Source organism: Bos grunniens, chromosome 15 (genome assembly GCF_055505025.1).
Source record: "Bos grunniens cultivar Pamir isolate PY7600 chromosome 15, Bosgru_T2T1.0, whole genome shotgun sequence".
Lineage (NCBI taxonomy): Eukaryota > Metazoa > Chordata > Mammalia > Artiodactyla > Bovidae > Bos > Bos grunniens.
In genome coordinates, this window is record NC_141179.1 from 67,781,531 (window position 1) to 67,808,753 (window position 27,223).

A 27,223-nucleotide genomic window follows, 5' to 3' on the forward strand; every position below is an offset into this window, starting at 1 on the left:
CAACTCATCCATCCTCAGCTAGGATACTAAGTTATCCTTTAATAAATGCTTTTTTTTCTTTTGAAAAAATTATTTTAACAGGTTTTTTCCTGCATAGACCTATCACAACAGATATTATTTTGTGGGCCTAAGAAACCTGACCAGCTCAGGCTTATAAACACACATGCCCTAGGGACTGGTCAATTAACAAAAATGCCTGATGTGGGTCAGCTTGAGCAGGGAGAAATGAGTAGAGGTGGGAGGAAAGTGCGTGCCCCTCCTACATGCGCATGCTCAGTCGCGTCCGTCTCTTTGGGACCCTTTGGACTGTGGCCCCCCAGGCTCCTCTGTCCATTGGATTTCCCAGGCAAGAATACTGGAGTGGGTTGCCACTTCCTCCTCCAGGGGATCTTCCTGACCCAATATTGAATCTGAGTCTCCTGAATCTCCTGCACCGAAGGCAGATTCTTTACCCAATGAGCCATCAGGTAAGTATGCCTCTCCTACAAAGGCATTGAATTCAGCTTTTTCCAAACATCATTTTTATCAAAACTAACTTGGTTTTGCCTGCTCACTGAATTTCACTTTTGGGTCTCCCTGCGTGTGACTTTTGACACTCACATTTAATGGAGTTATTTGAGAATTTTTTCCCTGAGTTTTTATAATTCCTTGTCTATGTTTGAAGTTTGCATTTTCCACCTTCATATTTTGCCCTCTTAGCAGCATGACCTGTGACTGCGGATGCTCTTGAGTTTCTGCAAGGTCAAATTGTTCTGATTTTCCTTGTGGTGAGGACAGTCCTAATCCCAAGTGAGAAGGAAAAAATCATCTCTGACATTGTCAGCCAATCGCAGCAACATTTTTCTCTGGCAAATCCTTGTCCCCATGTCTCAGATAATGGGATCCCACTGAATTCTAAGTGGAATTCAGTGTCCCCACTTGTTCCTGACTTGCAACTTCTTTTAAAACAGCCACAAAACTGGAAACCTAGCGGACATTTCCAGCCTTGAGATACAGCAGAAATGGGAAGTTCTGTTGCAAATGATATGCCTGACAGTTACATGTAAGTGATTTTATCAGGGGGTCTGGTGGCCAGTTTTCAGAGTGGCAGGCGACTGGGGTGGCGCTTGGGGGAACCTGTCCTCTGTTTCATCCTTGGTCTCAACTGTGGTTTGAAAACTGTATTTGGATTGCATTCTGTGTTGTGATTCATTCCTTCTTGTTGGAACGGCACAGAGACCAGCCTCGTTAGCTCTAATAGACCTTTTAGCACTCTCAGGGTTATGTGGTTTCCAAGTATTACAAACTCATTCGTGTCATTCTAGTTTAAACATGATGCTGTTCTTATTACTGCATCTCTTTTATAAACTATCCCTCGGCTTCCTTTTCTGTGTATCGGGTGAATGAGAAGTGGAAGATAACATTCCAATCAACTTTGGAACTAAAAAGTCTGGGTAATTGCATTTGACAAATGTTGAAACCTCAGCTCCTAAGGACTTGCAACACGTTCCTTCCTGACATTGGCAATAATGGAAATGTCGTGGTGCTAATGAAGGATTTCTACCGAGGGTCCTTGAACACTGTCCAAATAGTCATCGTCAAGCATGAACCATTCAGATTTCTTGCTATTGCTTTGCCCTTCAGCTCAAGGCAGGCCTCTGTTTTTTTTCAGGATGACAAAGATGTACTTATTCTAGACATAAGTCCTGGAATCTTTGAGAAAAGGCCAAAAAGAAAAAAAGTGTGGGAATAAAATGAGATGATGACGGCTGTATGCATAGGAAAGTCGTTTTAATCTTATGTGGTTGGCTTTTTTAGCTCCCACAGACACAAGGGGGAGAAATGACCATCTGGGGTATCATTTTTGAACAGGGAAGTGTTTCTTTGGAGCTATACATAAGCAGAGTTGGGAGAAAGTTTAGAGATGGTCTTCTCTGATGTCTTTGATTTGCAGGCAGGGCAGTGTGGTTTAGAAAGTAGCAGTGACTTGTCTGGAAAGGTTGTGATTGTGAAAAAGGAGGAAGTTGATAGTGAAACAGATCCTCTGTGAGAAGAGAGCACCCAACTCCTCAGAGGGAATAAAGAGTAAGTGAAAGTGAGTACCTTTAGTGAGGGATATTAATCACCAGTGACAGAAATGTGGCAGATCAATGTCTTTTGAAATACCTCCTGATCTTCCCGCCCTTCCTCTCTCCCTTGTGTCCTGTCTTCCTTCCCCTCCCTCCATCCTTTTGTTACTCTTGGGTTTATCCTCTGAAGCTCTTTCTCCATTAATTCTAGGTCATGGTTTTCAACTGAGGGTATTTTGCCCCGAGGACACATTAGCCAATATCTGAAGACATTTGTTGCCATGACTGGGGAGATTGCTATTGGCATCTGTTGGGTAGAGACCAGAGATGCTGCCATGCATAGGACACCCCTGACCCAGAATTAAAGATTTTCTGATTCAAAAAATCATTAGAGTTCATATTGAGAAACCCCGTCTGTACTGATGCTTATTGGAAAAGAGGCAAGGCCAGGGGATACTTACTTGGAAGGCAGGAGGCATGCTATGGGCAATAACTAGTGTCTGTTTATCATTAGACACCATCCATGAAGCTCATGACTTCTCTGCTAGAGAGCATGTCTCTCATTGCTTTGGAAATTTAACTACATTTCTGAATCCACTAGGAGATGTACTCAACCCTCAAATGCCCTAAGAGACAGATTAAAAAAAACCAAAAAACCTAGTTACAAAGCTGTGGGCAGCATTAATGGAGATGATCAAGGGATGGAGAAGGGTCTTGAAAAACCAGTAGTGATCTGGAGAGGGAAGAGGAGGGTGTGGTCACCGGAAGCCATGATATCTCTAGCTGTAGGAAGAACTTTTGGTAGAGGAAGGAGTCACCATCAACCTGTGGCCCAGCAGGGAGGAAACCAGTGTTTGCACACCCTGATCTTGGTCTCCTCCTACCCTCGGATCTCTTGTTGGTATCTCCTTTTAATCAACCCACCTGGAAACCAGAAGGCAAAAGAGCTTTAGCCTTGGGGAGTCCATAGTGGTCAGCTTCCTGGAACACAGAATAGGGTGGAGAGGAGGTCTGAGGGGCAAATGGGGATTATCCAAAGCAGCTGTGTTTATGGATTTCCTTTGGGTCTGATAACATGGAATGTAGGCTCTGCCACACATTGGAAGCTTCCCTGGTGGCTCAGTAGTAAGGAACCCACATGCCAATGCAGGAGACATGAGTTTGATCTCGGGGTTGGGCAGATTCCCTGGAGAAGGAAATGGCAACCCATTCCAGTATTCTTGCCTGGGAAACTCAGGGACAGAGGAGGCTGGGGGGCTACAGTCTATGGAGTCACAAGAGTCAGACATAACTTAGCGACTAAACAACACGTAATTTGGGTGACCTTTAGCAGGTTACTTAACTTTTCCATAAATTAGTTTCCTTTTCTGTATTTTGGTAATAATAACAATATCTGCCTTATGTATTAATAGTTTATTTAGAAGATTAGGGTCAATGATGCATGTAAAGCACTCATAACATTTACTAGGCACATAGTAAGTTCTTGGCAGATGTTGGTGGTTAATTTTCCTGGTCATTTGTTCTCCCACAGGACAGATAGCAGAGGCTGTGATTTCAGGCTGTGAAAACGAATTTGCTCTCCATGTTAGGAGTATGTCTTGCTAGGGGAATCCTGAATATGAGGAGAATTGGTTAAACTCTATAGTACCATTGATTTCATACTTAATTAATTTTACTTATGTAATAAGTCTGCTTCCATATTCATTAGAGGATGATTTTGAGAAATTGTCTCACCCACCCCCCCCGCCAAAAAAAAAAAAAAAAAATCAGCACAATTACAGCAAAACTTTTATTGTCCAGTTGTAAGTTAAGCGATTCATGTTAGGATCTCATAGATGTTTTAATGTTCAGTGATTGAATTGTGTGGCTTAAAAATTACTGGGCCCGTCATTTAATTCAATACAGAAACTGGTCCAGGGCTTCCCTGGTGGCGCAGTGGTTAAGAATCTGCCTTGCAATGCATGGGACACCAGTTCAATCCCACCAGTTTGATCCCTGGTCCAGGAACATCTCACATGCCTCAGTGTTACTAAGCCTGAGAGCTGCGACTACTGAGCCCATGTGGCACAACTACTGATGCCCACGTGCCCTCGATCCTGTGCTCCACAAGAGAAGCCACTGCAATGAGAAGCCCTCACATCAGATCTAGAGAGCAATCCCTGCTCGCCACACCTAGAGAAAGCTCATGCTCAGCAATGAAGACCCAGCACAGCTCAGTTCAGTTGCTCAGTCATGTCCAACCCCATGGACTGCAGTCTGCAGCATGCCAGGCTTCCCTGTCCATCACCAACTCCCTGAGCTTGTTCAAATGTATGTCCATCGAGTTGGTGATGCCATCCAACCATCTCATCCTCTGTCATCCCTTCCTCCTCTTGCCTTCAATCTTTCCCAGCATCAAGGTCTTTTCTAATGAGTCAGTTCTTCGCATCAGGTGGTCAAAGTATTGGAGCTTCAGCATCAGTCCTTCCAATGAACATTCAGGACTGATTTCCAAAATCAAAACAAAACAAAACAAAAATTGGTCCATATTTTTTCATGTAGTGAATGTATGGTGTGCCACCCAGATCTCCCTTGCCCTCCTTCAGGATGGAACTACCTATTTCCCCAACTGTTTAAATGCTTGTGGTTGACAACTGTGAAGAAAGCTGAGCGCTGAAGAATTGATGCTTTTGAACTGTGGTGTTGGAGAAGACTCTTGAAAGTCCCCTGGACTGTAAAGAGATCCAACCAGTCCATTCTAAAAGAGATCAGTCATGGGTGTTCTTTGGAAGGAGTGATGCTAAAGTTGAAACTCCAGTACTTTGGCCACCTCATGCGAAGAGTTGACTCATCGGAAAAGACTCTGATGCTTGGAGGGATTGGGGGCAGGAGGAGAAGGGGATGACAGAAGATGAGATGGCTGGATGGCATCACCAACTCGATGGATGTGAGTTTGAGTGAGCTCTGGGAGTTGGTGATGGACAGGGAGGCCTGGCGTGCTGCAATTCATGGGGTTGCAAAGAGTCGGACATGACTGAGCAACTGAACTGAACTGAACTTATACCCAATAACTGCTAACTATGATTTATAAAGGCCTGGATGCTTTGCCTCAACTTGAAACAATTTTAAGGGGTCATCCCAGCTCCTTGGCTTCCTGTGGGATCAAGTGAAGCCTTTGTTGTGATTGCACACAGCTTGACTTCTCCACTTCCCTCCTACCCCCAGGCATGGTTTGGCTTTCCCCACATTCCCCAAGGTGTTGATCTCATTAACATGTGCCAACAAACTTCAAAAATGTAAATCTCAATCCTGTAATCTGTTTCCAGGGAAACTCCTACCTACAACCTTTGGGGTCAAGAAGTCGTTGAGGTCAAGAGTGATTTTTTTAAATAAGCCTTTCCACGGACAGCTGTGCCATCTGGAATGCTCATTAAGTGTTTATTGAGCTGAGCAGCAGCACTTGAAAAGTTGACTCAATAGGATCCTGGATTTAGGGTAATAATGATTTTCACGAAGGTCACCACTGTAATTTCCAGGAGTTACTGGGATGGCCAGGTTGGTTATAGACGTCCTCTGTCCTCTCTTTCCGGTCCACATGTGTTCCACCAAAACCACTTTCTCTATCTGAAAGGACCACTTTTCCAGATGAAGGAGAGCAAGTCCTTAGTTTCATAGTGGTTAGGTTCCCCCTGAAGCACAAATATCTTAAAGACCAACTTGACTTGGAATTTTTATTATGGACTTATATATTCCAAATTACCAGTGCATAGGCAGTAAAGCAATATTTTGTACCCGGCACAGTGAATCCTTGAGTTGGTGCTGGATTTTATAGTGTTAATGCTCTTAGTCTGCTCAGGCTATTAAAATAGCACAGACTGGGTAGTTTATAAACAATGAACAATTTTCCTACAGTTCCAGAGGTTAGGATCATAGCTTCTTCAGATTTGGTGTTTGGGAGGGCTTCCTACATTCTCTCTGTTTCCTAACGTTGTGGGAGGGGCTGGGGAGCTCTGTGGGGTCTCTCATTTATTTTTGGCTGTGCTGGGTCTTCGTCGCTGCGCGGGTTTTCTCTCTAGTTGTGGTGCGTGGGCTGCTTACTGCAGCGGCTTCTCTTGTCGTGGAGCTTGGGTTGCAGGGCGTGTGGGCTTAGCTGTGGCGTGTGAGCTTGGTGGTTGTGATTCCCAGGCTCGAGAGCACAGGCTCAATAGTTGTGGCCCGTGGTGTTAGTTGCTCTGCAGCATGTGGGGTCTTCCCAGACCAGGGATCAAACCCGTTTCTCCTGCAGTGGCAGGTCGATTCTTTGCCACTGAGCCACCAAGGAAGCTCTGTGGGGTCTCTTATAAGGGCACTAAACCCCGTTCAAGGAGGACTCGCCTCATGACCTAAACATCTCCCAAAGGCCCTACCTCCTGATACCATCGTATTAGTGTGAGGATTTCCATGTATGAATTTTGAGCGGGTACAACATTCGGGCCATAACAGATTTCCACAGAAGACCGATTTGTCTTGGAATTTTATCATGGAATTCTATATTCCAATTAACCAGTGCAAAGGCAGTAAAGCTCCACTTTCTACCCTGCACTGTGCCTCCTTGAGATGGCGCCAGATTTTCTAGTGTTAATGTGTGCTTAGTACTCCTTTGGCAGAAATGTCCACTGGAATGATGCACACCATAGAGCTATTGTCTCGTGGTCTGATGTGGCTCATTAAGGCTTTTACTCTATCTTAACTCTGCTTTAGGAGACTTGTGTTTGGCAGATGCTGCAAAAATGTAGCACCATTAGCCATAGCTATCTTAAGTAATGTCAGTGCCTTGGTAACTTGCAGATGTTAGAGGCATTGGTTGACTTTGCTCAGTCAGGGGACCCACTTCACTTCTGTCGGCTGGTCACAGCAGGTGTTAACGTGACGGCATTGCCGCACTGCATGCTTTAGTGCACAAGCCAGGGGCTGTCCACTTTATGGCACTAGCTTGATTGTACTCGTGGCTGTTGTGAAGATCTGCCAGGCTTTCAGGGCAGTTTCTGTTCATGTGTAAGTAGCCCAATAATGCTTTCTCATATGGTTTAAAAGCTAGTCATATTCTGATATTTCCAACATGGCACCTGTGCCCCAATTCAAGCTTCTGAATCATATTCAGTATTCAAGTTATATCATCCAGTTTTTAAAATCTAAGGCCTACAGCTGCAACTAAGTTAGGTGACAGTATAGGGTTGATTGTGACAAAGTCTGATTTACGTGGAAGTCTTGGGGGCCCAGACTTCAAAAGAAAATTCTTCTATGGGTCCCTAACAGGATAGAGTCTCACTGGGTTGTCCTAAGAATTAAATGAGTGAAGAGATCAAAAGCAAAAGCTAAACTGTACAACACTGTGGGAATTCCCTGGCGGTCCAGTGGTTAAGAATCCACCTGCCAATGCAGGGGACATGAGTTTAATCCCTGGTGTGGGGAGATCCCACGTGCCATGGGGCAACTGAGTCAGTGCATCACAGCTACTGAGCCTCGCGCCTAGAGGCTGTGCTCTGCAACAAGAGAAGCCACCGCAATGAGAAGACCACACACTGCAACTAGAGCGGAGCCCCCAGTATCCACAACTAGAGAAAACCTATGTGCAGTAATGCAGACCCAGTACAGCCAAAAACCAAACAAAAAACAAACGAAAAACACTGTGGGTGGTGTTACAAGGCAGATGCAAGTATCCTCACCTATTGAGGAAATGAGTGAACCCTGACTGCCAGGCTGAAGTATGTATGACAGCTCCTGGTAGAGAAAGCAAAGATGTGACTGTGGTTCTAGATTAAGTTATCCAAATAAAATTAGGGATCAGTGCAATATTTGTAAAACATTTAGGGCAGTTTCTCCTTTCCAATTTTGCTTTAAATTGGCATGTTGCCTCCTTTGAATTTGGGGGAAAATATACACACAGAGACAGAAACATTCACATTTTTGAGAGGAGATCAAACTAGTCAATAGAAAATCAACCCTGAATATTCAGGGTTGAATATTGGATTGACTGGAATTCATTGGAAGGACTGATGCTGAAGCTCAAATACTTTGGCCACCTGATGCAAAGAGCTAACTCATTGGAAAAAACCCTGATACTGGGAAAGATTGAGGGCAGGAAGAGAAGGGGATGACAGAGGATGAGATGGTTAGGTCGTATCACCAACTCAATGGGCATAAATTTGAGCAAGCTCCGGGAGATAGTGAAGGACAGGGAAACCAGGTGTGCTGCAGTCCATGGGGTCACAAAGAGTCAGGACATGACTTAGTGACTGACCAACAATATAAAGGGTTTGAAATGGGTCTAACTGGGATCGGGTTACAATAGTTACAAGGGAGATTTGTAAGAGAAAAGAATACAATCAAATTCCATGTATATAGAACCCAAGCAAACTTGAATTGTCCCCATGACTCTCAGAGAGAGAGGGTGTTTCATGCCCTGGAAGGGTTTGACACATCAACTCAATTCTGTACCTTGTGACTAACATGGACTGTTAGCTGAGGGTACAGATGGTTGTTTCAGTCAGTATGAAAGACACATTCCCATTTAGAGTGCAAAGACTCACAGTAGTACAGCAGTTAAAAGTGTTAAATGTTCATCTAGAAACTGAGCCTGATACAAATTACATAAAATAAATGCAGAAATGTGTCATAGGCATACCTAAAATGAAATGCATATAATTGGTTATAAAACGTGGCCACATTTTATGAGTTGCATGAAAGGACTCGATGAGGTCATGGCTGACCAAAGGAGACAGGGAAAGGTATGGTCTGTTACTAGAGCTGACCCCCAGGCAGACTCACAGCTTGAGGCTCTGGTACGGGTTTAAGTGCTAACAGTAGAAATTCCAGCTGGAATTTCTGTATTCCATGTCCATAGGGAGCACAGGAATAATCTGTTGTGGTCTAGGCAGGTCGTGAACACAGGCAGAAAGAGATAGCTGGGGTCCGAGGAAATTCAATGAGGTCTACAGGAGGGTGGACCCTAGAGATTGTGAATTGAATTTGGGTGTTACTTGAAAGTCTTGAAAGGCAGTTGGATTATAAAGCCTGTTTAGGGCTGAGGTCATAAGGCAAGGCTTCACAAGGCTCTAGTATTAGTGAGGACAAGTCCCCGTTCTGGAAAAAGTCTGGGAGAACCATTCACACTTCACAAATAGAGACCCCACACTGGTCTATGAGGCGGCATCCAGACAGAAAACAGATGGTGATGAATGAGGATGTCATTGAACCCGTCACAGTCTGTTTTCTATCTGGATTCCAAATCACTCCCCAAATCACCAGGAGTATGTGTATGTATATATATATACATATATATATATATTTTTATATATATTTATTTATTTATATATATATATATATTTTTTTTTTACAAACTCAGGCACCCTTTGAGTAAAGTTGCTACAGATATACTCACTAATGATTGCAGCAGGCTGTCCTAGCAACCAACTGATTCCATCAGAATGACCCATTTAGTGGTCCTTAAGTCACCGACTCAGCAGTATAAGCAGAAATAACCGGATTCTCACTCTACCATTCACTTGTTCGTCTTTTCCATTAGTCCTTGGGATGCCTGACGACTCATTTAGTTTGCATCCATTTTCATTATTCTTTCAAGTAGTGAATCACTTGGCTCCATCACCAGCAGATTTTCTTTTAAAATGAGATCAATATGTCTAACAGGTTTTCAGAATGGATACTTGTGATCAATGTGCATTATTTATCACAGAATTACCTGTGTGCATATTTTTATTTTGAAATACTTTTTAAAAAGCAATGCTAGGTGTTCATAGATAATATGCATAGTAATCAGAAAATTAATAACATAAACTAAATATGAAATTAGACTTGGAACTTCTCTCTTCTCATCACTTATGATGCTCTTATTGTTCTAAATGATGATGACTTAAACTAGATCAATAATAGCAAATGAAGACATATCTATATACTTCTTTTATATTATTTGATAATATGTAATAATTGCCAGCATAAATGTATATATTTTTACATGGAGGATCATAGAAAAAAAAAAAGAGAAGCTAGAAACCATATAGGGAAGGCTAGAATTAATGACATTGTGCACTGAAGTCATTCATGAGCTTCCTGGCTGTCAAGTGAAAAGGGAAAGGTTTCTCTCTGTAAGGAAAGCATGCAGGCAGATGTATCCTGGCATTGAAATTGAGATTGCATAGTGTGATGGCTAAAACTGTGGGTTCTGGACTCCACACTCATAGTTTTGAATTCTAGCTCTCTCAGTTATTAGTGTGATTTTAACATTCAGAGCCTCAGTGTCTTTATCAAAAGTGTATGGAAATACCCACTCCTTAAGGCAGCTGAGAAGTTCAGATTAGAAAATACATATATTTGGCTTCCCTGCTGGCTCAGTGGTAAAGAGTCCACCTGCCAGCACAGGGGACATGGGTTCAACCCCTGGTCTGGGAAGATCTCAGATGCCACAGGACGACTGAGCCGGTTCGTCGCAACTACTGAGCCAGCGTGCTAGAGCACGAGCTGCAGCTGCTGAGCCCACGTGCCCCAGAGCCCGCACTCCACAACGAGAGAAACCACTGCAGTGAGAAGCCTGTGGGTCACGTCTAGAGAGCGGCCCTTGCTTGCGGCAACTAGAGAAAGCTCGAGCTCAGCAACGAAGAGCCAGCACAGCCATAAATAAACAAACAAAAGGAAATGCATATAAAGTGCCCAGGGCACGCCATAACTGCCTAATGTCAATAACTGTTAGAAGTCCACAATTTTTTTTGCCATGTATATGCTCTTTAATGAAAGGATTGCTTTAAGTACATAAAATGTACTATTTTTAAATGTGCAATTTTTAAAACATGCACACATCAGTTTGCCACTGATGTGGCACTACCATCTAGCACTACCATCAAGATGTTGAATATTTATTTTACATATGAGTACAAATGCCATGTTATTTACCATGTAAAGCCTCTTAAGGGTTACAACCTGTGCTGTATGTTTCATAAATGTTATAGCTTGATCTCTCTAATAAAAGTGCTGCTCCCTACTTCTGTTTCTATGACTTACGGTTTCCATTATCTTTAAACTCTTTTATCCTTCATTTTATACAAAAGTGAGTATCCACAAGATTGTCCAAGCCAGAAAATTCTCCTACAGGTAAGATACTAGTTTAGGGGAATATAGGAGAAGCCAAACTATTTATTTAAAACAATGATGGAAACTTAATAGACACAAAAAGGGTAATTCTTTTCCCCCTTGAATTTTTGTAAAGGTAAGATGAATCCCAAGTGGGCATTCATGGCTTGTGGTAATTATTAACTATCACTGATGTGAACAAGAATAAAGGAAATCTCACTTAAATCAGAGTCAGGATGCTGGAGGCGGGAACTCTCATGCCCACCATTCATTGCTATCTGCAGACCCCAAACAGGAAGAGATGAACCTTGTGTTGCCAACAGGAAGAAGGTTATTGCTTTACTAGTCCCGCAAGAAGAAGGGAGGTTTTCTCTCTGCCCGACAACAATTCAGCCAATTGGAGACTATTGCAACTCAGCCAATAAAAAGCCACCAGAGTTCAAACTTCCAATTTCCTCCTTGTTTATAACAGCTCCCCTCAAATTCTCCATTTCCTCTATAAAAGAATTTTCCTCTCTCTTGTTTCTCCAGATTTGCATCACTTTTTGCTATAGCGTGCTTGTCCTGAATTGCAATTCTCTGCTACTTTGAATAAATTCATTTTGCTGGTGAAATAACTGGCTGTTTTAGTTTTGGTGTCAACACTAGTTTATCCTTTTTATATGTGTTTCATCACTGTATAGAAATAAAAATATTTGCTATATTTGAGCTATTTTCCAGTGTCATATTCTAAGAACAACACTTGGGCTTGTTCATTACTTAAGAGGAATAAAATGACAGATACTTATAGTTGAGTATTTAAATTTTTTTCTTTTTAATGTATATCAGCTCCAAGTTAGAAGTTAGTGGCATGCTTAATGCTTGAGAAGCTACTAGACTTTCTCTCCTTGCCGCAGAGAAACTGGAGCCTCAAATGGTGTGCTCATTGTACAAGAGGCTGTGAATACTGTGTTGGGTTGCCTGATGCCAAGCAGGGTTCCCAGGCTCTTTTTTTCTGTATAATTGTGCCAGTAAAACCTATCTGCAGTGAGTGGTACCTCATGTCAGATAAAGAAGGCAGAATAAGAGAGGCTAGTATGGGTTGCCATTTCCTGCTCCAGAGGATCTGCTTGACCCAGGGTTCAAACCCACGTCTCTCATGTCTCTTGCATTGCCAGGTGGATTCTTTGGCACTGCGCCATCTGGGAAGCCCAGTACTCTGAGGCAGTTGCAGCCACAATCGGTGGTCTTTTTTGATGTTTGAAGCAACCTTTCCCACTTGGTGCCCAAAGTGAGTTTTACCAGTGGGACTTCCCTAACCTTCAGTCACTGAGCTCTTCCAGTGATTGGGTAAACCTGTGAAACCTCTATGTAAATCCTCTTGTAAGGAATGGGAGCTGGTGTTCAAATCCAAGTACTTGTTTAGAAAGGAATATGGACATTTACTCAATAGTGACAGTGTTAGGACAGAGAATATGGAAAGACACTGGCGAGGGTTAAATGGAGTTGTGATTACCTCTGAGTTTGCATTTCCCCATCTGCAAAATGGCAGTATTAGTAGGGCTGTGGGGAGGCTTACATGAAATAATTTTGTAAAATGCTTAGGATAAATCATGTTGAAGGTGTTTAGTAAATCCTCTTATAGAGTGAGGAGCATCTGTTATCTTCCTAGCCTTGACTGATTCATATACACAGTCATACTCATTTACTGAACACCTACTACATGATTTATTCTAAATACTTGCCAAAATTATTTCATGTAAGTCTCCCCAAAGCCCTAATAAGACTCCCATTTATAGATAAGAACAGGGAAACTCAGAGATAATCACAAACCCATTTAGCCCTTGCTGGCATCTTCCCATATTCTCTGCTCTAACATGGTCACCATTGATTAAATGTCCATATTCCTTTCTAAAAAATGCTTTTATTTGTATCCTAGGCCCTATTCCCTTCAGCCCACCTGAGACTATTACAATGACAATTCCTTTCTCTCCTACATCATCATATATCTCCTTCAGTGAATAATTCCCATCACTGTTAAAAAAATAATTCTTGGCTTATCACAAGCCAGGAACACAGTGTACCACTAGAAGCTGAAGAGGCAAGGAAGGGTCCTCTCTTCTAGCCTCCCAAGGGATCATAGTCCTGCCGACACGTGGATTTCAGACTTCTGGACCCCAGAACTGTGAGAAAACAAATGTCTATTGATTTAACCCACCAGGTTTGCGGTACTTTGTTACGGCAGCCCTAAAAAAATTCACACACCTTCCCCCTTACTTCCTGTGGATAAAGTCTGTCTCCTTAGTTTAGCAGAGAAAGCATTATTTAGTTGACTCCATCCTTGCCTGCATCTCTGCATTTTCTTCTGCCACATTCACTGCTCTCATCACTCTGAATCTGTCCTCCTGCAGGCTGATCCTCCTGCCTGAAATGCCTTTCCTGCCTTTGTGTTAACTCTCCGTCATTCATCTACTCTCAATTCAGGTGTCATTTCCTCTAGCTCCACCCTGCCTTACACAGTAGCCACCAGTCACACACGACTATTGAGCACTTGAAATGTGGCTTGTGAGAAGGACGAACTGATTTTTTCATTGCTGTTAATTTTAAAAACTGAAGCACAGGGAGTTTGAAAAAAAATATCAATTGCATGTTGAAACGATATTTCAGTTATTGGCTTACACAAAATATTAAAATTAATGTCTTGGCTTTTTATTACCTTTCTTAACCTGGCTATTAGAATATTCAAAGTCACTTATGTGGTGGTCTGTTTTCTGTCGGACAGCACTGCGGTTGGGGCTCTTCATTCCTCAGTACCCCTGCACCACATTTATAGTAAGTCATAGTCTATTTATCAGCTCCTCCATTAGGAAGTCTTAGATAGTGGGTCTGTAACTCATCTTTGTACCCTCGTGGCTAGCCCAGTGCTTTGTAGAGAGGAAGTACTCAAGAGAGCTTGGCAGAAAAAGTATAGATGAGAAGCCCTTTTCCAGCACTTCCTTGGCATGCCCCAAATAAAGCAGCCTTCCCCTGAATGGTCGTTGTTGGCTTGGTGGTCTGCCAGGTGGGGTTGGGCTATAAGAAGGCAGTGAGCAGCCTTCTCTGACTTTGCATTCCTGTTGTCTTGGGACCTAGACTGTGTTTAGTACCAGTCTGGATGATGTGAATTTTTGATGGATGAGTGGTGGCTAAATATCTTTCCTTTCCTCTGACTGCAGTCCACCTGGCTGAAATGTAAGCTGCCTGTGTTTCGGCTGGCCTCCAGTGATGAGAAGCAGCCCTTAGGTAATGGCCATCTCACCACTGATCCTCTTGCGCTCGCTTTTGCCCTTTGCACTTCTGCTCCCTAGTGGGTTCTGAAGCCACGCACGGTGCTCTGGGAAGAGTCCTGGTGGTGCTTACCAGCCCTTTAGTCTGCTTTCTGTTCAAAAGCTTCCTTTTCAGCCTTGGACTGAGTAGGTGGTGAAGCTGTGTGTTGAGGAAGGAGTCTTTTCAGATAAGTTGGCCAAAGTCAGCCACCCGTACCTTAGTTTAATGCCCCTGCCAGGATGTTGTACCTTAAACCTAAGGAGATTATTTCAATTTATGAGTCAACTCAGCACTTAAGAGTGAAGACTGGGATCCGTTCAGCAAATGCTGATCAGTGTGGCCACGGTCCAGGATCTCTCAAGGCACTGGGAGGGCGTGGGCATCGCCAGGTGAATGAGCCACTGTCCACGTCCACAGGTTGTCTGAAGTTACTGGAGGAGACAGGTCAGCAAGTCAGTGTGGCCAGTGCTGTGACAGAGAGAAGCACAGGGAGCCTGTGGGCAGGATACTCATTCAGGTCCAACTACGTATCAGAGTCAAGGGGTCACCTGAGTTTGAAATTGGATCCTGTCTCTTATTAGCAGTGTAATTTTTGTTTGTTTTAGGCCGCGCTGTGTGGCCTATGGAATCCTAGTCCCGTGATTAGGTATTGAACTCAGGTCTTTGACAATAAAAGTGCTGAGTCCTAATCACAGGACTGCCGGGGAATTTCCGAACAGTGTAATGTTTAAAAGCATTTTTGAAATCGTAGTTTTCTTATCCACAGTAACCAGTAATGTAATTCCCATCTGTAAGAGTGTATTGAGCATTACATGAGATAATTTGTACAAAATGTTTACCATAGTGACTGCCCAGTATTCAATAAACTGTCATTGCGTTATCGTTATTTTCTTAGTTGGGCCATGCTTGTGATCCCTGCCTTCTGAGATGATGCCCCCATGTCCTTTCGCAGCTAGCGTATGTTAACAACCAAGTCCTTGTTGTTCACAAGAATAGTGCCAGGGGCTCAGTGATATCCAACACCATCCCTTTTTGCAGCCGCATTGGTTGACTGCCTTTCCCAAGTTGTCTTATAAAATTAAATCAAGCATCATTGTTTCCATGACTTCCCTTGCTTGGAATGTTCTTCTCCATCCACTTAAATTCTGTGTGCCTCTGAGTTTGACTGAGGAAATCCGCCCCCACTGCCGTGGTCCACAGCAGCCTCCCTCTCCTGGGAGCCCCTGCGTCAGCACAGGGGCTATGCTGATTCCACAACCTTGCAGCCTCTTTATCACAATTTCTCTAATCCTCTGAAGGGACTTTGCTTTATACATGTTCCCTATCCCTACCATGCTTTGCAAAGACCAGGCAGTTAATACATACTTGTTGCTTGAGCAAGAACCCTGCACACCTTCTGCCCTGTTTTGCCCAGTATGAGCTGAAAATAGTTGTGGCTGCAAGTGTAACTCCACCAACAGTGGAGGAACCCAAAGGACACTTGTTACCAAAGAAGAAATCTGGAGGCAGGCCGTCCTGGTGTTCATTCCTTAGCTCCATGATGTCAGTGTGTGGAGCTGACATCTCGAAATTCTTTTGGCTTATCATATTTCTCTTGCTTACTGGATTTTTTTCTGTAGTTCCTGAAGATTTTTATGTATGTAGTGTGTCCAGAGGAGAAGGCAGGAGGGTAACTGCATATGTGTGTGTCACATTCACACCCACAAAGGGTTGGGGAGAGAGCCAAAGACAGACACATATACACACTGAGAGGGGTTGGGGAAGAGGGGGAGAGAGAGTGGGAAGGAAGACCTATTGAAGGGCATTCTCTTTTCTTTTCTGGGAGAGGAAAAAAACTATCTCAGAAATTCCCTTATGTCTGTCGGCAACAATGGAATCCATGGAACCCTTAGCTACAAGAGAGGCTGTAAATACAAGTTCCTGGCCTTTTCAGTTTCTGCGGTTCTATGGGGGAACCAAGGTGGATAAAGCAAGGTAGGGGAAGCAGGTGGTGCTGGCAGTGGCCATTAGTAGCTAAATGATTGTATCTCCCATGTGTTCTTAAGTATGGAGGTGACATCAGTTAGCACTGCTGACATCATGACCCCTTGGGGAAAAGCTCCTGGGAAGAAGTATCTGGCAGGAGAAACTAGTGAGCTTCTGGGAGCAGAACACACAGCCAACTTCATTCTTTTACAGGAAGCCTAAGAGGCATTAAGACTAAATGAAATAAGATACAGCTGAGGTTATGGAATGCATGATTTGAGGAGAGGGGCTGGTTCTGGGGAGAATAGGTGAAGGAACAGGAATGGTCTACGTTTGGGAGCTTGGATCATGTTCAGAATCATTCAAAGCAAGATGTCAAAGCAAGATTTTGGAGTGGGAGGTATCAGCAGATTGGGGATAGTGGGTGAAATGGTCCCTTGATTTTTACCTTTGTTTTCACAAAAACAGACCCTGAGACAAGGTCGTGGGTACAAATAGTTTCTTTGAGAGTTGGTAGCAGGAAAAGTCGGAGAAGGCGATGGCACCCCACTCCCAGTACTCTTGCCTGGAAAATTCCATGGATGGAGGAGCCTGGTGGGCTGCAGTCCATGGGGTTGCGAAGAGTCTGACACGACTGAGCGACTTCACTTTCACTTTTCACTTTCATGCATTGGAGAAGGAAATGGCAACCCACTCCAGTGTTCTTGCCTGGAGAATCCCAGGGACAGGGGAGCCTGGTGGGCTGCCGTCTATGGGGTCGTACAGAGTCGGACACGACTGAAGCAACTTAGCAGCAGCAGCAGCAGGAGGAGTGGGAAAGAAGTGAGAGGGGCAGAGGAGAAAGCTAATAAAGGGTGTATTCCCATAGGTATATTCACTATGGACAATTGAAACCCAATCCTACTATGGACCCTCCAAGAGTTTGTGTAGAACAGGCCCCGGAATGGTTTCATCAATGAAGTGAGGAAACTGAAATATTTATCCACCAGTTTCTCCCTCTCACCGGTGGGAGCCAGTTCTGCAGGCATTGTCTCCTTGGCACTTTTGGCCTGTCTTGTCATGTGGGGCAGAGCATGGCTCTGTAGTCAGGGAATTCCTTCTGGCAGCCAGTCACAGGGTGTTATTGGCAAGTATGAGAATTGATCTCAAGTGGGATCTGGGAGGGGCTGACATAATATGAACTGGGCACCAACAGTTTCTGCTATAGGTAGCCTCCGACTTGAAGGAGGAAGAACAGACCTGCGGGGTCCAGGAGAGTTTTGCTAATCCAGGAGGACATCGGAGAGGAGGTGCCATAGCCTGTCTGTTGCAGGCACAGAACAGACATTTTGGCGCCCCCTAGGGGCGGAGGGAGGTACAGCCAACTCCCGTCTCCTGAAAGACATTCTGAGCCGATGGTTCTGTCTAGAGACAGGTGTCAGTTCAGTGCAGTCGCTCAGTCATGTCCTACTCTTTGCGACCCCATGGACTGCAGCACGCCAGGCCTCGCTGTCCATCATCAACTCCCGAGTTTACTCAAATTCATGTCCTTTGAGAGACAGGTGTGAGTACATGTAGAACAGCTGGGTGAACTTGGAATGGAACTAGAGTTAAAAAATTCTCCTTGAAGGTTAGACATCCATAACTTTGTCTTAAGAATGGTGCAGGAAACTTTCACATTGCTGACTTGCCTATGGCACCTCTTAGTGAAGCTAGCAAGTCTAGAATACTGCTTGCTGCTGCTGCTGCCAAGTCGCTTCAGTCATGTCCGACTCTTGTGCGACCCCAGAGACGACAGCCCACCAGGCTCCCCCGTCCCTGGGATTCTCCAGGCAAGAACACTGGAATGGGTTGCCCTTAGGACATGATTTATGAGGTCAGAGTTGGCAAAAACCCAGAGTTGGGTCAGCGTCCTATGGCATTAACTGGTGTGAAATGGTAAGAGCAGGGATCAGACTTTCTTCTCAGAACTGAAACTTGAAACACCCATTTTAAGTCAGTTTCTGCCAGGATTAAAGCTGAAATGGAAGGAAAGGCCTAATAATCTTTCTATCTATTCAGTATCTGATAAATGTCTACCCTCCATTTTTAGGGAAACAGTGGGCCTCTGGTGCTTATAATGAAAGAGCAAAACCAAAAATATATATGTGGATTCATCTTCTACTTAAATAGTTGATCAAGGGGCATTTTGATTGCTTTACCTTAAAATATTTGGACACATTTTCAACCAAAGGGATAAAAAGAATCAGTTGATTTGGGTAAGAGGTATTATAAACTGAAAAGAATTTTTTTTCTTCCCCCTTTCTCTACACCTAGGGATACTCAAGATTCATTTGTTATCTTATTGCATGCTTAGAAACTACTGCTTCCATCCACTTCTCCTCTGATTTTAATCTCCACAGGTCTCAAGATTGTGTTTTGTGCAGACTCTTTTAGGTTGAGATTTCTTGACTTTTTTTTTTTTTTCAGAGTAGTCTTGATTTCAAGGATTCTGCCCTGTTATTTCCATATATTCAATGCTCTCAGTGTCCCAGAAATGCCAATATATTTTGGCATTTAAACTACATCTCTCAGAGAGCCTAATTCCCAGAAGTGGAAAAAGTTCTTTGTTAGACTTTGTGTCCTGATTTGTGGTTTGGAAAATAAGGTCATCGTAGTCTTATTCCACTATTCTTTCAGGTCAGGTCTTAACACCTGCAAGTTGTCACCACTTCTCCCTGAGCAAGTACAACCCATGCATGTCTCATCATTGGAGGACCTTATTATATGGAATAAGACATATGTTAAAATGTATTTTTTTCATGCTCCTTTAAGATACTTATTTCTGGAGATCAGTGTACCCTATGGAGTCTTCACTGAAGGAGGATATGGAACACGAACCTCAGTCCCAAGGAGCCAATCAGTCTCCTGATTGGATGGGAAGAAGAAGCTGAGTTAGGAACAATATACCATTTTGCTGCTGCTGCTGCTGCTAAGTCGCTTCAGTCATGTCCAACTCTGTGCGACCCCAGAGATGGCAGCCCACCAGGCTCCCCCGTCTCTGGGATTCTCCAGGCAAGAACACTGGAGTGGGTTGGCATTTCCTTCTCCAATACATGAAAGTGAAAAGTGAAAGTGAAGTCGCTCAGTCATGCCCGACTCCTAGCGACCCCATGGACTGCGGCCCACCAGGCTCCTCCGTCCATAGGATTTTCCAGGCAAGAGTAGTGGAGTGGGGTGCCACTGCCTTCTCCAATATACCATTCTAAGGACATACAAACATAATTTTACCTCTTAAAAACTTTTGTGTTACTTTCTGTGGTCCTTGGAGATAAGACAATTATTCTTATTAACTGAATGGTTAGGGGAAAAAAGTGGAGAAGGAAATGGCAACCTACTCCAGTATTCTTGCCTAGAGAATCCTGTGGACAGAGGAGCCTGGTGGGCTGCCGTCCATAGGATCACACAGAGTTGGGCACAACTGAAGTGACTTAGCATGCATGGATGCACTGGAGAAGGAAATGGCAACCCATTCTAGTATTCTTCCCTGGAGAATCCCAGGGACAGAGGAGCCTGGTGGGCTGCTGTCTATGGGGTCGCACAGAGTTGGACACAACCGAGAAAATTAGCAATAGCAGCAGCAGGGAAAAAGAGTACTTTATTATGATTACTATGGTCCTGTGACTTTCACTGTACCTGTTGAAATATCTTGTGTTAATTGACTCTCTCCCTGACAAGACTCCAAATTTCATGAAAGCAGTGTTGAGCTTGTTTGGTTTGCGGTCCTCCTGCATGTCCGTATTGGTGCTGGTTCGTGGTGGGTGCTCAATACAGATGCAGAAGGCAGCAGGAATGTGTTCTTAGAGAATTAGTACTTCCAGGAGTGCTCTCTCTGGGTGTAACTGTTGGGTAGTACTTAGTAGACCCTTGGATTTTATTGGTCTTTGCTGTTTTTGAAGGACTGCTGACAGATGATGGCTGATGAAACAGAAGTTTTGGTCACAATCAACGTGCTGCCTTGATTTTCTTTTAAAATTTCCTGTGCCAGCAATCAAGGTAAATGTTTACTTGTGGGCTGAAATTGGTGATCTAAAAGAATAGTAAGTAAATTAGCTTATCAATTAGGATCCTCAGATTTCTATAGCCATTCAAAATAATGGTGTGTTTGGCTTTTTTTTCTTACCAATTAGTATCCTGAATGTTTGTTTACAAACAATAATGTATATGTGGGTTCCACAGTTATTTTGCTTTGGTCTATCTCATCTAAATCTTTAAAGATAGGACTGGTAATGACTCCATTTCCACTCAGATGGCTCATAGAATGCTGAAATGATCTGAAACTAATCATCTGGAAGATTCATCATTATATGAAGATGACTATACTAACAGCTCTTTTATTGAGAGGTAAATATGTGCTGACACCATTATAAACTTTAACATGTAGTAACAAATTTAATCCTTGTACAACGTGTACTGCAGATGAGGAAAGTGAGGCATGAGATCTTTAACTTGCCCAAGGTCACATAGAGAAGTGGTAGGTAGAGGAGTAGAGATTTAGTGAAGAGTGAGTAAAAGTTGCTCAGTCCTGTCCAACTCTTTGCAACCCCATGGACTTCACAGTCCATGGAATTCTCCAGGCCAGAATACTGGAGTGGGTAGCCTTTCCCTTCTCCAGGGATCTTCCCAACCCAGGGATCGAACTCAGGTCTCCCACATTGCAGGAGGATTCTTTACCAGCTGAGCCACAGGGAAGCCCAAGAATACTGGAGTGGGTAGCCTATCCATTCCCCAGCTGATCTTCCCGACCCAGGAATTGAACCAGGGTCTCCTGCATTGCAGGTGAATTCTTTACCAACTGAGCTATTAGAGAAGCCCAAAGAGATTTAGGTGCTACAGAAATCTAGGCAGGTGCTATGAATGAGAAGAATTGATTATGTTACATTTCCAGGTAAGGGAACCAGAGGTTTAGAGTTGGGGAGTTATCATTTAAAAAAAATTTATTTGTTATAAGATGAGGGAAAGGAGTAGGTCAAGGCTGTATATTGTCACCCTGTTTATTTAACTTCTGTGCAGAGTACATCATGCAAAATGCCAGGCTGGATGAAGCACAAGCTGGAATCATGTTGGCTGGGAGAAATATCAATAACCTCAGATATGCAGATGACGCCACCCTATGGCAAAAGAAAGCAAAGAACTAAGCCTCTTGATGAAAGTGAAAGAGGAGAGTGAAAAAGTTGGCTTAAAGCTCAACATTCAGAAAACTAAGATCATGGCATCTGGTCCCATTACTTCATGGCAAATAGATGGGGAAACAATGGAAACAGTGACAGACTTTATTTTGGGGGGCTCCAAAATCACTGCAGATGGTGACTGCAGCCATGAAATTAAAAGATACTTACTCCTTGGAAGAAAAGCTATGACCAATGTATACGACATAGTAAAAAGCAGAGACATTATTTTGCCAACAAAGGTCTGTCTAGTCAAAGCTAAGGTTTTTGCAGTAGTCATGTATGGATGTGAGAGTTGGTCTATAAGGAAAGCTGAGTACTGAAGAACTGATGCTTTTGAACTGTGGTGTTGGAGAAGACTCTTGAGAGTCCCTTGGACTGCAAGGAGATCCAACCAGTCAATCCTAAAAGAAATCAGTCCTGAATATTTATAGGAAAAACTGATGCTGAAGCCAAAACTCCAATACTTTGGCCACTTGATGCAAAGAACCGACTCACTGGAAAAGACCCTGATACTGGGAAAGATTGAAGGTGGGAGGAGAAGGGGACAACAGAGGATGAGATGGTTAGATGGCATCACTGATGCGATGGATGTGAGTTTGAGTAAGCTCTGGGAGTTGGTGATGGACAGGGAAGCCTGGCGTGCTGCAGTCCACGCGGTCTCAAAGAGTCAGACACGACTGAGTGACTGAACTGACCTGAGCTGAACATGCAAGGTGCTACAAGTTATCTGAACTTGAAGATGGTAGTTTATGGGATTTTCATGATTTGTTTTTAAAATTAGAGTGATAATTAAAAGCTTGGTGGCCTTGGGAGAGAAAAGAGAAGAGAGTCACATCACATTCAGCCCAGGGTTAATATGGTGAAAGCCAGGAAGCACTGGCAATGATAGCTCCTTCCTGTCCTTCTCTCTGTGTAGTTATTTTCTTCCACAGGTTCTGTCACTTTTCTAAAGACACTAGGTTGGAGTCTAGCTTATCTAATAAGGACAGGTGGATTTGTTCACAAAATCAAAGCTCTGGTTAGTGCCACCTCAGTGCTTACACAGGAGCCACACCTCCACCAGCGATTGTGCGTGTGCGCTCATTCAGTCGTGTCTGACTCTTTGCGACCCCGTGGACTGCAGCCTGCCAGGGCCCTCTGTCCGTGGGATTTTCCAGGCTAGAATACTGGAGAGAGTTGCCATTTCCTACTCTAGGTGATCTTCCCTGCCCAGGGATCAAACCTGCGTCTCCTGTGTCTCCTGCATTGGCAAGTGGATTCTTTACTACTGAGCCACGTAGGAAGGCCCAACAGTGACTGCACATTGTTTTTAATGTGCTCCCACTTTAGCTTTTTCCAAACTATGACTTAGAATATTCAGTTCAGTTCGGTAGCTCAGTCATATCTGACTCTTGAGACCCCATGGGCTGCAGCATGCCAGGCTTCCCTGTCCATCACCAACTCCAGGAGCCTACTCAAACTCATGTCCATCTCATCGGTGATGCCATCCAACCATTTCATCCTCTTGTTGTCCCCTTTTCCTCCCGTCTTCAATCTTTCCCAGCAATCACTAGTTTAAAGAAATGTGAATACGTGTTGGGTTCAGAAAAGGGTTGCCTTGGTCAAACAAATTTGGAGAAATTAGGTCTAACAAAAGTAAATTCATTTTAGAACATAATGTTTAGGGTTTCATAATATTTTGTGATGACCCCTAAGGGTTATAAAGCAGGTAGAATTTCTCAAACTTATTAACGGCTTTTATTTTTTCCCTCCAGAGAAGCTTATTAGACAGTAACCCACAGAACAGGCACAATTTTGGAGATGTTCTTTCCACGCTGAGGAAATAAATATATTTTTTGTAGATAAAGCCTATCTAAACTATATATGTTGTGTAAGAGAGATCTCAGGTAACTCATAAGGCAATGTGATCTACTGCAAAGAGATGAGAATCCATAAATTTTAGGAATTTATTTATGTCTCTAATTCTAATTAGGTGTTCAATAATATAAATATTGACATTCTGTATCTTAGTTTTTCTATTTAAAAATGATGAGTGGAACAGGGAAATGGGAGGAGAGTGGGGAGGGAGATGGGAGGGATAGGGAAAAGGCATTTGAGGAGGACAAAAGGAAAAATCATATCAGGGAGCTAATGATCACCATTGTCTCCAATTTGTTCATTCACTTGCTTTTTCATCCATGCATTCAGCAGTTCTTTTGTGTGTGCTTGTTGGTGCTGGAGGTTAACAGATGAATAAAACAAATAAGTTTCCTGCCCTCTTGGACCTCTTAATCTGGAGCCAAAAGTGAAAGTCACTCAGTCGTGTCTGACTCTTTGCAACCCCATGGACTATACAGTCCTTGGAATTCTCCAGGCCAGAATACTGGAGTGGGTAGCCGGTCCCTTCTCCAGGGGATCTTCCCAACCCAGGGATTGAACCTAGGTCTCCCGCATTGCAGGTGGATTCTTTACTGTCTGAGCCACCAGGGAAGCCCCCAGGGAATCTAGGGGGTGGGGAAATAGAAAATAAAGGGGAAACAGGTAAGAAATCAATGATGACAAGCAGTGAAAAATGAAAAGAATGAACTGGGAGCGGGGAAGAATGATGTAGGATAACTGAATTGATTCTGGTGTTACAGGATGTGCGGAGGTGTTCTCTAGAGACCCAGATGGGAGCAGGCTTCCCATTGGTCTCTGTGATCAGGGAAATTATTGATTTTTCCCATCCCCGCATAAGCCTTTGTGGGACTTTGCATGCCTTTAAAACAATCCCACATTTCATTGTTGGGGTCATAAAATGAAAATGAGAAAGCTATGATTATAATATATTTCTGATAACTTCCTGCCCAATTGTGCCTTGAAATATTTCCAACTCCAATAAATATTCTCCTGTAGTTGGAATAGAGAAAGGTCCCTGTTTTGGGTGCCAAGAAATTTTTATCTCAGCTCTGCTGCTAACACACATGGAGCAATCCGGCCAATTCCTCAACCTTTCTTGGCTTTTTTTTTTTTTTTTCTTTTTTTTTATGAAGGAATAGGATATATTGTCCCAAGCACCTTCCAGCTCTTAAACATCCATCCTGGGTTCCTGAGGCCCTTAGTCTTGCTTCAGTCTTGTCTTTGGTATTTGCACCCCAGCTTGAATACTGCATCTTACTCTCCTGACCCATCACTCATGATTTAGCTCATCCCAGAGAGTTTACAACCTTCAGGGAAACCACCAACTGTCAGGGTTATGGATTATACAAATAGAAACACTAAGAAGTCATGCCCCCTGCCCTATGTCAGCCCCTTGATGTCTGTGAAAGGCTAATTTAATCCTGGAAAGTTTAGGCAACTTCAGAATCAGAGGTGCACACTTACTCACTGCCATGTGTTGGGCAGCTCAAGTTAATATCCAAACTAATTGAACAAATGAATCAGAGGAAATGATTTGTTCCGAACATATGTGTGCTTTAAAAAAAAAATGGGAATAATGAAAAACTAACACAAGACAAATTGAGCTGTAGAAATTTTGTAAATGAAAATTTCTGCCCAGAAAAACAGTAAGAAATGTATCAAGGAGCCTTGAAGATTCCTAGCTGAGCTTCTCATTTTTTTCTGACTGGGCTCTTTTTCTTTCCAAGTATTGTTCAGTATCATAAATAAAGTTGTCTCTGCTGGAAAGCTTCTGAAGGCCTAGAGAGAAAAGAAGAGCTGCTGGGTATACCCAGTTGGAATGAGAAGGTGAGGCTTTCCTGGGAATTCTTTATTTTTAGACACTGGTGTGTGTGTATGTGTATGTGTGTATGTGTGTTAAACTCCTGTGTGAGCTGCTTTGCCTGTCTGTACACACCTGGAAGGGCATCTGAGGCCTCTGGCTCAGTTTTCCTGGTTTCCTGGTGGGTTATTGTCATTCTTTGTCTGTAATAGAGACGATGTGGTGGACGTGGAGACGCACCCACACCCTCTTTCAAAGAGGGACTTGTTGTCCCAGCGACTGGGAGTGATCTCTTCAGTATCCTTCAGCTGTCAGCACAGTGTGCCTTGGCTGCAGAGGTAACCAAGGCAAGTTCAGCCCCTCTTCTAGGGGTGGCCCGTGTCTGTGACTGTAGGACGCAGGGTGTGATGTCCTGGCTCTCTCACCTCAACCTGGGACACCTCTGCAGGCCCTTCCGGCTCTGGCTCTTCATCACCCCGAGGGCCAGGAATGCATGCAGATACGGCCTTGCAGCACGACCCCCAGCTTCCATCCGTGCCTTTTCACAGGTGATGATCTCACAGGCATTCTTTAATAAACATCTGCAATCTGCAGCTTAGAGCCCCTCCCTGGGAAGACGGCCCGTGAACCTTTGTTGAATGAATGAATAAATGTAAGAATCGTTTTCCCCAGTCCTAGTGCTTCACCTTGAGTGGGGGAGGAGGAGTCTCAGAGGATTAGCCTCTGACCTAATGTCTCTGGACATCACCTGGGTTCTTACTTCTTCCAGGAATGATAAAATATCAGAAATTGAAAGTGCAGACAAGATGAAGAAACTAGAGATGTGGAGTGACTTGCTCAAGGTCTCTCAGTCTTCTCAAGTCCATTCCCAGTTGGACCCCTGAATTATTTTCTGTGTAAAATGGAAAATCTCAAGACGGTGACCCCGATTCTGCCTTAGGCGCATTCCAGACTAGGGAGGGGTAAAAACCCCACTTATCACACCTCCCTGCCTGCCCGGCTTGACCTTTGCTGTTCCCTTGCAAGGTGATCACTGCTACCTGGGGGCCTGTTCTGCTTGGCTGGGGCTGTCTCCAGAGCTGGAGATAACTGAGGATGAGCTATTGATTTCTGGGGAAAACATCTCCATAGGCTAATCTGGTGTCAAGGTGATTTATACTTTTCACCAACAGATAAAAGTTCAAGAGTCCCAGGGTATCCAGTCACCTTAATGCCATTAAAGCTGTAAATACCCTTTAAAGACATAGACTGTTGGTATTAAAATATCAGCCAAGTGATCTATAAAGGCTGTGGAAATTTACCACTTCCCTTGAGAAGTGACTCTGCTCGCAGTCTGTGAAGCTTCTGTGGCTGCAGCTCCCATTCAAATTATCCATCCTCTCCCAGGGTTCTCGGTAGAACCTTTGCTCATCTTGAAGGCAGGGCAGCCCAAAAAGAAATAATCCCTTTGCAGGGGGAGGACAACTTTGTCTATGGTACCTTCATTAATTTCTATTATTTGCCCCTGAATTCATTTTCTCTTATGAAGAAGCCATTATTGCAGTGTCAAGAGCCATTTGTTTCAGCCATTTTCCTGATTATGTTAATTCTGTGTATTATTAGGATCAGTTTCTTCTAATAGTTTCACTGGGTCTTATGACTGGACATTTTCCAGGAAAAACTCACAAAAGCAACCACACGGGCCCATGTGACACAACACACCAGCTACCTGGACTTGTAACGTCTGTTGTTTTATGGCCTATCGATGGCCTAGTAATCCCAGACGATAGAAAGCAGTCTAGGAATATGCATCCTTCTAAAAGTAGAACTGTATCTCTTTCATTTTTAAAACCCTCATGTCTAGACATGTGCTCAGGGTTTGTGATGAATCATTTAAAAATGAGCCCACCAGGCTCCTCTGTCCATGGGATTCTCCAGGCAAGAATACTAGAGTGGGTAGCCATTCCCTTCTCCAGGGG

General features: G+C 43.6%; 1 long non-coding RNA gene across 1 annotated transcript; it reads left to right on the forward strand.

Annotated features, from left to right (window-relative positions):
* Positions 1-213: 213 nt before the first annotated feature.
* Positions 214-11,764, forward strand: LOC147358437 (uncharacterized). Its single transcript, XR_015142260.1, has 3 exons — positions 214-467; positions 951-1,042; positions 11,432-11,764. It is a non-coding gene; the product is annotated as an uncharacterized LOC147358437 (long non-coding RNA).
* The last annotated feature ends 15,459 nt before the right edge of the window (positions 11,765-27,223 follow it).